Source organism: Excalfactoria chinensis, chromosome 12 (assembly GCF_039878825.1).
Source record: "Excalfactoria chinensis isolate bCotChi1 chromosome 12, bCotChi1.hap2, whole genome shotgun sequence".
Lineage (NCBI taxonomy): Eukaryota > Metazoa > Chordata > Aves > Galliformes > Phasianidae > Excalfactoria > Excalfactoria chinensis.
The window spans coordinates 1,116,057-1,128,542 of record NC_092836.1 but is presented as its reverse complement, the minus strand read 5'-3'; positions in this window follow the sequence as shown (position 1 = coordinate 1,128,542).

Below are 12,486 nucleotides of genomic sequence, written 5' to 3'. Positions count from 1 at the left end.
CTAAGATCCAACCTAAACCTCCCATCTCAGTTTAAGACCATTCCTCCTTGTCCTATCACTGTAAGTGTATTTTTTTTCTTTCACAGAAACTGAAGTATTTTGCTGGCAAAAGAGCCTTAGATATCCATGGCAGGTGAACTGTGAGAGCTTTGTTGCTAATTGCATCCATTCACACCAACAAAACCCTTCCAGGTTCTCAATTGCAGTCTTCACCCAGGGTGAGATTTTGCCAGACTGTTGTGCAGCTTTTTCCTATGGAGTCTGGTCACAGGCATAAAGCTGTCTGGTGCTGATCCTCCTGAGATGCAACCCTTTGCTCTGGCACCACCAGTGTGCACACTCACGGCCATAAGCCTGTTTTCAAACCATCTTCAGATTAAAGTTGAAGGAAGTAATCTAAGGGAAAACAGATAATTTCAAAAGTAATGGGTTCTCTTGCCTCCAATTTCCTCCAAGTCTATATGTAAAGTCTTTTTGTTAAATTTAGTCTGAAGCTGTTTGATAGGGGGGAAGAAACGCAGTGATGCTCTGGGAATCCAGTGTTGGTGCTGAAAATGCAAGGTTTTTGTGCATTCCAGTCTTATATCTGTATTGTATTCCCCCTGCATCACCAATCACTGCTTTTCTCTATGGTGCCCTACGAGATGTGCCCTGCGCTCTGCTCGCTCCTCGTGTATGGATTGGATTTTCTTGTCTGTATTTACATTGTGAAGGAATTGATGGAAAAAATGGAACGTTCTAATTTCCTAGAGAGAATCAATATGTGGCTTATTAGGAGATACTTAACTCTGGTTGTATCCTATGATGCTCAGAGATCGTTTTTATTTGATAGATGTTTCTATTACTCAGTTAAAAAAAAAACACAACAAAAGTCATGTTTGAGGCATAACTATGCAGAAGCGTGAAGAACTAATTCACACTGTTATAAAATAGTTATGTAAATGAGATGTGGAGGAATCATTTATCTGAAAGATTACATGGGAATAACATCAATCACCAAGATCAGATAATGAAGCCCTATTCCTTCATAGTAAATATGGTACTCTGGCCCTGATTTTTGAATACAGAGGGGGAGATTTACCAGCTTCCTGTGGGGATTCTGCATCTGCTATGTGTAGATGTCACAAACATTGTTTTGCAGTCAGCTTCGCCATTGTGTGGCACGGGCAAATTATTGGCTTTGCTCGCAAAGTTCTGTGAGCTGAGATTTGAAGGTTAAAACAATAAGAAAACATTAAAAAAGTAGATTTAAAATAATATGTTAGCATTTTTTTAATGTAATATAATATCTGTGATATGAAATAATTACCTGAGACATCAACTTTTAGAGACACTGAAAAACAACAACATACTTTTATAAGAAGGTTATATTTGTAGTATGTGGGACCAATGCATGAAAGGGCTTTGCAGGTGAAAATGCCCATTCATTTTCTGCAGCATCTCTGAGGTGCCCACCCTGCCTCTTCCCTTCTCTTGTCCACACACACGTTGCTTCCCCTGCAGCAGAGATTTTTGGGGCCTTACAGTTGTGCCATGATACATGCAGGGAAGCAGTGAGATGTACATACACATACAGGGCTTTGAATCCGAGCCTCATTCACAGGGAGAGCTTTTGCACAGCTGTATGCATTACTTTTGGTTGTCCTTTGACAGCAGAAGCAGTAATGCTGCTGTTATCCTGCCAGCTGCCATCACTGAGACTGCAATTTTTCAACTTCTTTTAACTTGGATTTTGGTACAAGCAATAGCAACTGCTTAAGTGTACAAAATGCAGCATTTGTTTAAACCGAGGGACTAGATATGCAGTCTTATAGACATCATTTATGCAAATAAAATCTGTTATGAAGATTGGTAGAAGGAAGATTATATGAACAAAAATGAGCATTTCTTAAGCAGCAATGGAAACTTGGTGATTTTATGTATGTGCATTGTTGTGCTGCCCGTTTCTGAAGGATGCCTTATCCAGGCCAAGGGAGCAAGTCATGTTACACTTCCACTCCTCACTGAACAAAATGGGATAGACAAAGCCTGGGGCCTGATCTTCTTCTTCCCTCAGCCCATCCATCTTCCCCCACAAGTCAGAGCACACCCAGCTTGGTTCCTGGCAGGCCAGGGTAGGGTTGGCTGGGACTGTGACACAGGCTGGGTGCTGGGCAGCAGCAGTGACCCTACCACAGGGCATGGAGACCTTAACAGCTGGGAAACCTCAACTGCCACATTAGGCTGCCAGGGGAAGTGCTTCCAAGGGTGGGAAATTGGACTATTGTGTGTAAACATCAAGGGATGGGCAACAAACCCCAACAAAACATAGAAAGGATAGACGAAGCAGTATAATGGCATAGGCAGTGAATGTGGTGTCTGAGTGATTCATTACATGTCTGCCCTGGAGCAGCACTGGCACGTATCCTTCAGAGAGATTTAAACGCAAGATTAGATTAGATTGCAGTTTTTGATTTTGTGTATTTTGAGGGGTAAAAAAAAAACAAACCACCACCTTTAATTTCGTGTCATTATAATTGGTTTAATTAGTTAAACCTTTCCAACTGCATGGAGAAGGAAATTGCATGATTTTTCATTTATTAGCATGCCCTGTTGTTATGATAGTCTGAGTGCTGAGAAGACACTCCTCGGAGATTGTTCTTTTGATTTTAATGCAAAGATATTTTTTCATGTCAAAAGCCCTGCAATGAAGAGTAATTCTCCATAGCAAGTAGCTGTGCGGGTCTGATTTACACTGCAGACTGCTGCTTATGTAAAGCAAGGAAGATGATATAAATTGGAGGTAATAGCGTAGAGTGCGGAATGAAAGATCCTGTTTCATACTCAGCACCTTCCTCCTGCTGGACTAACGAGTCTGCTTCTGTCTGTGGCTCCTCTGCAAAACGATCCCTGGATGTCAGCTGGGAGAGCTGCTGTGACGGTCGCACAGTGAAAAGCACAGAGGAGTTTGACCTCTGGAGGCCTGTGATCCCTCGGAGCATGGCTAACAAGCAGCCCATGAAAGTGTTCCTTTCTTCATGGATAGGCTAGGAGAATTTGTCCAAGATCTGAGGTACTTGCCTTGGGGACCAACAATAGAATTCCTCTTTTCCCACCATATAAATAGTCCAAGGTGAAGTTGTTAGAGCTACAGGCAGACACGTGTTTTTCTTCACTCTTTTTTCTTTTTTCTTCACTCTTTTTTAAAGGTTGCTGAAGTTAAAAGTTTGAATTTTCGGATATCTTCCAAAATTCGTACTTTAGTTTTTAAATAAACATGTGATAGCATCTCTGGGAAGAATGGTATCCTGCTATCAACCAAGTGCTGCAAATGCCCCACCTGCTCAGCATTGGAAGGCACAGCCTGCTCTGATCTTCTGCCCAGAGCCTCGCTGTCTCTGTGCTCTGCTAGGGCAGGCAGCTGGGCACACTGATGCACTGGGACATGGGACTGTAACACGTCAGGTTTGGTGCACTGGCTCCAGCCAATGTTTGGAAGAAGGGTTTTTGGCACCATGTCTGGCACAGCCACCTAGTGCCCATAAGCAGCACTCATGCTGCTTTGCTTTGCTTTGCTTTGCTTTGCTTTGCTTTGCTTTGCTTTGCTTTGCTTTGCTCAGGGGTTGCTTATGTTTAATGTTTTGCTTTGTGATTAATAGATATTTTCCTTACCATGTTTATTAGGGGATGAAGGAGTTTCACACAGAAAGATTTATTTCATGAAGAAATTATCCATTCAAAAGGTGGCATCCCATTATCACCTCAAAGCGCAATACTTACGTAAAGCTTCTGCTGTTCTGTTAGGGTCCCACACGGCACCCTGCTTGGGTCAGCTAGGATTTTATGTATGTTTTATGAGCAAGAAAAATGACTAAGAGTGGGAGATAGTTTTGCTGTCATGAAAATCCATCGCAGCATCATAACTAAAACCTGAAGCCAGCTGCCTCCTCCCCCCTGGCCACTGGGATATGCTGCCTGCCCTGTCAGAATCAGAACCCCTGACTCACTTACTGTGAGTGCTGGAATCACTTCTTACAGCTTTTAGCCGTATCAGGCTTATTGATAACTTTCTGCTCTTCAGTTCTATTATTTATAGCAAACAGTGTGCCCTGCTGTAAAAACAAGCATAAAAACAGCCAGAACATGGTCCGGCTTGCAGTGTTTTGCAAATACAGATGAGGTAAGAAGAACCATAAATGCTTCTGAGGCCTGTTGCTTTTTCCCCTTTGAATCCATCTGTCATAAAATTTCATAGAAGAAGAGATATGCTGCAAACTCAGAGGTAAAGATAATGCACTCTTTGCTGCTGCTGTTTGTGAGATCTCTGACATTCCAGCAGTAAATTCAGGTCTTGTGGTCATTATGGAAGAAGGTTTTTTTTTAAGCCAGCTTGTACATTGTGCGTAGCATTTGATACACCTTCCTCTTTCAGGGAATGCAGAAAGGCACTGTGAGCTGCGCAGGGGAAGACAGAGAGGCAAGTGCTCTGAGTGTTAGGAAGGCTATAGGCAAAGCAAAGCAGGGAAGTCACATCACCCCGGTGTGCACCTCGTGCTTAGCATGAGCTGAAATCATACTGGCAGAAACAAGTCATGTAGAAAGTTCTTTTACACTCTGATGAGTGTAGAAACATAGCAAACCTATTTCTCTTGTTGTGCTTAACTGTTAAAGGAATCCATCACACTGCTGCTCAATGTGCGTGTGATATCTTTCCCAATAGATGGGTACAGGATGATGTTTGTTGATCACATGCGTAATGGTGCGATGCAAACAGGGATGCAGCACTGTTTTCCCTCAGAAATCTGCTGCTGCCTTTGCTGCTCCTGATTTTCCAGCAAGAAGTCAACTGTGCAATATATTCACAGCTAGAGAGTGTTTTGAGAAACTAACCGTGGCTGAAGCATAATTCTGTATGAGAGAGGATCTCGTGCTGTGTCAGCAAGCTTCCTGCCCATCACGGCACACTGTGCCTATGGATGCTGCTGCCGTCGCTGAGAGGTGCCGCAGAAAAAGGATTCTTTCTCTCAGGATGGAGTAGGTATTTCAAAGCACCCAAATCCCTGGTGCTGTGCACACAGATAGCAAACAAAGTGATACAGTCATTCTGCATGACTTGATGCCGAAGTTTAGGTGAATAATGGAAAGGTTGGCAGAGTGCTCTAATGTGATAAGTTACAGTAATACAGCCGTACCATTATGAAGATAACAAAGGCAAAAAAACCCCAAACAAATATCAAAGCCAAACCAGAGAATATCTTAAATGCTGGCTGTGGAAAGCTGCTGCTGTGACTGTAGGAGAGAACACAGCCCTACATGGCACTCACTGGCTGCACAGTGTGTGCAGGGGTGGACAGCCCCGCAGCCAGTGCTGGGCCATAGAGGCCGTTCTGCTTTTCTATTTCTTCTTGTAGCTTTTGAGTGAGTTCTAGAAAATAGCTGAGGCAATATGGAAGGAGAGAAAGACTGAAATAAACATTGATTTTTACAGTGTAATAATTTATGGTACCAACTTAATAAGTGGTGCGACACGAACAGTTCACCATCCATTTATCATGTGTTGATAGTTTTTGATATGTGAATTTTTAACACCACTGCACCCTTTGATATAATAAAGGACCTGCCAACATTCCCATTAAAAACATTAGATTTTAGGACTTCCTGCTCTGGCTATCAATAGCAGTATATGTAAGCTATGAATTAATATGCAGAATAGCAATAAGCAATGACTTATTCCAGCAGCTATATAAAATACAAATACAAAAAAGACTTTGACATTTCTGAACTTCAGGAGGACATCCTCTTCCTTCCAGAAGAAAAGGCTGATGAGCCTTTCTCATGACGTCCACCATAAAAGGTTTACAAACGAAGAGACGGCTCCTGAACTTTAATAAATCAGCTTAATTCCTTAGATAACAATAAGGAGACAGCAATTTACATTAAAATGTTCTGATGAGAGTCGTCTTGAGCTGCAGTTTGCTGGCATAACATCTCCAGGCTAATCACATATACTTTCAGTAGCTACAGTGTGGTTAAAGTCGGGGAAATGGATGTACAAAAATAGCATCTGAGAGCCCATGTTTGTTCTCAGCTGTTCCATCTCAAGGACTCCCCAGACCATTTTGGCCAGCATAGAGGTCACATCTGAGTCTGGTGACTGCAAGCCTTTCAACTGGGCTTCAGATAATAGCATCAAGTCAAATTATTTCTGCTTCTCACATCACCTTCGTCTGAATCATAATAATAATAAAAAAAATCACACAACAAAACAGCTCTGAAACAGAACAAAGAAATCTGACATTCCCGAGCTGTCTGACTTCACCACACCATCTGCAAGCAGCCCGGCTTGACAGTGAAATCATACACAGACGTTTCAAGTAGTTATGATAGACGTCAAGGTTGTCCATACTTGCTTTATTTAGTGAAACCCACTTTAAAGAAGGCAGAGGCTAATAATTTCCAACATACGGCTGTTTTAGCTAACAAGTTTTTGGAATGCTAGAACTTCTTCAGAATATCTCTGGGCCACAGTCCTGCAAGCTCAGTTAGGTCCTACTGTCAGTGAGCAGTAGTGGGCTTCTTTACTGTTCTGCCTTATGGGCCGAGGGAGTGTGTGGAGGCAAGAGTGTTTTCATTAAGTGCCTTCTCAATAGTCTTAAGCTGTAGAGCTTGTTCTAATAAAAATACCTATGGGAGAATTTACAGCTTCTACTTCCACCGACAGCTACAACGTGGTCATTAAGCCGTGCATTGGGAGTGCAAACTGAGCACCAAGCAGCAAAAAGGCTGCATCAGTTGTCATTTCATCACACAGCTGGGTGTTGCCAGGGCCAGGCCTTCACTTGGCTATTCAGGGAACACTACAGTACAGCCATTTAATTGACTAGTTCAGAGGGCAGTCTGCTCTGAATGAATTGTCCAGCTCCTAAGCCTGAAAGCTGCAGCCTCCCCTCCATCCTTTCCAGAATGCACATGAAGACCCCTACTGAATGAAGACTCAGAAATGGTCTCACCTTCCTGCCGTGCTGGCTTAAAGAGACATAAAAAGACAGATGTGGAGAAGATAACTTCTGAATAATGGGATAGGACTGAAGAATAAGTTAGTTGTGTTCAATTCTATTTATATCCACAGTTTGTCAGGGATTGCAATAAAAAGAGTTTATGATTTTGTTTGTCTTACCCGAGATTGTAGGGGTTTAATGTACCATTTTGGAGTTGTTAAGCATTTTCATTGTGACACTTGATCTCTGTGTTTATACTTTATTACTGTAGATTGCTTACAGAGGAGAGAGGGAACTGTGAAATTTCAAAAGAAATTACAGTTTGTTGCTTTTTCAGTAACTGGATCATTTAAAAGCTCCCTTTTTAGTAAGAAATAATGACTCACTTTATTTAGAGACTATTTAAAATGCTCTTGAGGTATCTATTGGATATCTCAAAATAACAGATAAATCAGTAGCAGACTTAAAATTAGTTTTACAGTGTTATATTTTACAATATTTTCTATATTATGATCTCTTGCACGTTAGGAAGAGAGAAATCTGTTTCCAAAGCTGTTCCTGGCAAAATCAGTCTTACCCCCAAAAAACCTGCCAGGATCTGTCTTTGCAGCATGAACTTGGTTTATTTGGGTGGTTGTGGATGGCCTCTGATAGGCCAGAGCTCATTTCAACAGCGTTTTCCTCTTTCAGTGTTGAAGAGGAATTACAGGAGAGAGGTGGTTGTTCATCTGAATTTCTAACTAATTAAACTGACCTAATACCTGTCAAAAATAATTAGGATAAAAACTGCTTTCTTGAAGCAACTCTTTCAAGGTGGGAAGCCAGTACTGGGGGAATGCAGGAGATGCTCTGTGCATTGGGCACTGAAACAAGTGTGGCACTGGAGTTGTGCTCCCTGAGCATCTTCTGCAGCTTCTGTTGGGATTCTCCATCCCAGGAACAGACTTGTGCATCTTTGGAATGACAAGAGACTGCTCGGGGTCTGTTACTGTTCTGATGATGGACACAGCTATGAGGATTCACTGAAACATTCCCAAAGCAGTGTGGGCAAACAGCTGGGCCTGCCTCAGAAAGCAGTTTGGTCAGAAGCTCAACTCCAGGTTTGAGCAGATCTGCAGGGCTAATTCCAGACAGGCTTTGTGAGGAAGGCACAAGTGCCTCATTGCTTTTACTGACAGAGAACCTCAGTTACCTTCTGCTTAACAGGAGTGGCTGGCCTGCCATGGGTACGGGGACAAATCCCAGTGTCAGCTCTGCGGCCTGTCCCAACCAGCAGCACCGCAACGCTTTATCTTCTTTGGCCTTGAACCTTGTTATTCAGGGTAACATGTAATAATAAAGGAGCATTTTGAGTGATTTTGTTAGAAATACATCAGGCTGTCTAACAGTTTATTGGCATCAATAATTCCCTATTAAGCCCTCTACACCCATTATGGTTTGTGCTTCCACTTTTTTTCCGTGTTAGTTTCCAGGCAACCGGCAAGAACTGAATTACATTAAGCTATTAATTCAGGACTGCACGCCAGCTCGGGCTTCTTCTGCTGATTTGCTCCTCTCACATGCAAGTTTCCTCATAAAAAAAAACCTTTTTTATTGGTTTAATCTTCAGTGACACTCAGTCCAGAGAACTGATTTGAAAATTGCCGTGCCTGAGCCTGATTTTTGTTTCTTGTTTGTTTTCTTATGCTTGCTGGTGGGGTTTGGTCTGGGTGTAGGATAAAGCAGAGGTCTGTGAGGAGGGATTGATGTTAGCCACCATAGATACAGCTATCTGCCTCTGTTTTCTTTAATGCTGTTTAAGACATGAGCTCATATTGAAATATTGCATGGAGAGAACATCTCTGTTATCATTAAAGAGAAGTAGTTTCCATGTTATGCTCCATCACTAAATGCCTGTAGCACTGGGAAGGGCACTGGCTCCAGACCCAGCTGAAAGCAATGTCTGCAGGTGGGACAGAGATTTGGGGACAAAATTTGGTAATGCCTAAAAACTATGAGCCCTGAAATCCAATTTATGCTCTACATTGAGTTACCATCTATTTTATTGCGAGGCCAGGAATGTCATTACCCTTTTCACAACCTATATTCAGTAGGGACAAGCACAGACTTCAGGTACTTCTACTGTCTTTATCTCAACCTGTTTATTGGTGCCTGTGAGTTGAAGAGGTCTGTGACACTAGAGCTGGTGAAATACAGGGAGTCCACAATTAGAGTAATCAACCTTAATGAAAAGAATTTGTCTTTACCCACAGCCATAAATAACAACAAACAAGTAATAAATAAGTAAATACCATGTGAGACCGAAACCAAAACACCAAGACACCATTTCAGACAAGGGTTCTATGGCCTGTAAAATAGTTGAGCTAGACAGAATTTTAAAAGCAGTGATTTTTTTTTTTTTATTTTATTTTTTTTCCCTAATTAATTTTAAATAAACCACTGTTTTAAGCTGTTTTCAGTTTTATAGAGGTCTGTCATAAGGGCTTGAATCATTGCAATTTGGACCATGAAAGTTAACCATTACTTCATAAAACTTACCTGGAAAAACCCCTCACAGGATGTTTTCTGCTTGTAAGGAAGGTGCATATGATCTATGCTCTTCTCTGTTGGAAGACACCATCAGAAGCTGTACAGCTAAAAAGGATTTTTATGCCTCATCGGTTGCTCGGTTATCTTGGAGCAGTTATACTGAGCAGACTAATTTTTTGTTCCCCATTCCATTGATGATGTGGTGTAAGTGTGGCCATCCTGAGGGCGTGAGCTTCTATCATCATACCCAAACCCTGTGGTAAACATGTTCAATCTAATCACATTCTCTGTTTCTGGGACATATTTTATTAAACATTTTCATCACTTTCAACCCTCAACAGATTGATTTCTGCAATTAGAGGACTCACTATTTACCAGGAGAAACAAAGCTGGCAAAAAGACACCTTGCAGCAACGTAACTCAAATGAGCTACCACTAATTTCACATTAATAACACAGCTAATTCCTTTTCTACAGGTTAGGAACGTGTCCCACGTCAGAAACCTTTGGAAGTATTTCAGAAATAGTGAGATGTGGCAGCTCAGTTAAATATGATCAGATGTATAAGGTAAGAAAGTGACTCTCTCCCAGATCTATGTTCAGTAATGAGATATTTTTACTTAACAAAGTCTCTACCAGATGGTGTTTCTAAATTTTGAATATTAGGTCTGGTTGTGAATGAGGCCTCCACACGGTTGGATGTACCATGGGTGAGATGCCACATTTAAGCTGTGGGTAAGAGCTCGTGTGCCGCTCCTCCTGTTTGCAGCGAGGCAGCAGTGACAGAGCTGGCATCAGCACCAGGACACCATCGTGCCAGCAGCCACTGTAAGCAGGCCCACCCATCCTCCAAAAGCCATGTCTGTGGGTGATACCTGGGAGACGTGAGCTCTTCTAAAAACTCGGCTGTTCATCCTATGCTTTCTGAAATGTATCTTCATGTATCAGACTGCTTTCTTAGTCATCACAGCACGCAACTATGAAAGCCTGTGCTCAGCACTGTCACCTTCACCAGCCAATTTTCTTGATGAAAAGAAACTCATTAGTTTGAAAGAATATGTTTCCTGTGAATTCATGTTGCCTTGGCATTAAGAAGCAGCTCTGATGTCGTTTACCAACCAAGTCTTTATCAGCAGCCTTGTGGCTCCCTGGAAACAGAAGACGGAGACAACACCCCAAGTCCCCAAACCCAGCAACACGGCACTGCTCTATGATCTTTTGCTCAGTGGTCACTTTGCTAAAGAATTCAAACCTTCTGGTTGCCCTTCATAAACAGGCTTTTGTAAATACTGACCATTGCTTTGTCCTGTTCCCAAAGACCTTTTCCACTGCTGCTCCTCTTTCAGTCGTGTCATGGACATGAAACATCTACAGACTGCATCTTTACAGTACAACCTCTCTTCTCCATAAGGGAAGCAAGGTGGGGGTTGCTGACCTGGAAATGAGGGTAGCCTGGTGACTGCACACAGAACTCAGGAGAGCAGCTCTGGGGAAACATTAGACAGAGAAAGCGAAAGATGAGAAACTGTAGATAGGAACTTCTGATGGGGTTTGAATCACATTCACATGCTTTTCTATTTCTCATATGTTTGCAAGTTTTACTGCCATGGTCTCCCAGAGCGGTGTGAATTAGCAGGTACGTTATTCCTATGCAGAAGATGAACTGTGCTGAGGAGGAAGGAGATTGCTCCCCAGGGCCCTACCCAGGAAAGCTGCGGAAAGCAAGGGAGTGAATGCAGGTCCCAGGGGCCCTGAATAGCCCCGCCAGATACTGCCTTATGGGCTGGGAGCTGGGAGCAGCGAGCTCGGCTCAAGTTTTAAAGCTCAATTCGCATGATGTATGCTAACTGAAACAGGTCCGTTTTAGACAAAACACTCTCTGCCTCTCATAGAGATCCAGCAGCTTTGCAGCTCTCTCTGCATAGCTTCCAGTGCTTGCTAAGTGGGAGAATTTGGGGCACTTTCAGATTGAGAATGAAAGTGAGAAATCATTGAACGCCCAGAGATCCAATGGGAGGGGGACTGATGGAAGGGCCCCAAACTGATGGTCGTTCTAGGGTGGTTGGTTTTACTGCTGGTTGTAACCTTTCTGTGAATGCTTTTCTAGGAACACATTTCAGGAGAAGGCAAAGATTTCTTTCAGAGTGAACTAAATCAGAAATTACAGCCCTTGAATGAGAATTGCATCCATAAAATGCAGAGTATGTGGCACAATAGAGATGGGACCATTGTCCTAAAGTGTTTAGACCTTTAGATTTCCAGACTCTGTTCCTTAGATGTGAAAAATATCATAATTGTATCAGTATAGGCATGGAAAATGAACTTCAAAACACTTTGATCTAGAGGAGTTGAGTGTAGTTCTGGTGGGAATTAAGAAGGAGAACTTTCAAGTAATTTACGTTTGAAATGCCTTCATAGCTTTTGCTTCATAAAAACAGAGAGAGAGAAAATGATAGTAAAAATTCATATTTTGGAAATGGACATTCTCCTCTCTGGCAGTAAAAACTAAAGGTAATTTGCTCTATTTCAAAAAGATTGTTAGCAGTTACTGTGATTTCCAGTGATGTAGCTTTAATGTTCAACACATTTTAATCTTGCCAACCATAAAACATTCCTTTGATGGTAAGCTGATGATCTGTGTGTTTGAGTCAGAATTCTTGCGTGGAATGAACTCCTTGGTGAAACGGATCCACAAAGAAACCTCATGTAACTGGGTGGTTGCCTCTGGCCATGGGGCCGTGCACCCACACCCCTGTACAGCCATGAGCCTTCTGGCAGCACCAGCACTGCCATGGTTAACTCCTCGCCCCCACAACCAGCGGCACTTGCCAGATGCCTGTGTTGATGTGGGACTTCCTTATGTAACGTACTTACTGCTGAAATACCTAAGTGTAAATGGAAAAGTTAAGAAGAAAATGCAAGAAAATAAACCAAAGACATTTTGCTGTGCTTTGCCTTGGTGATGCAATAAGGGGTGCTGG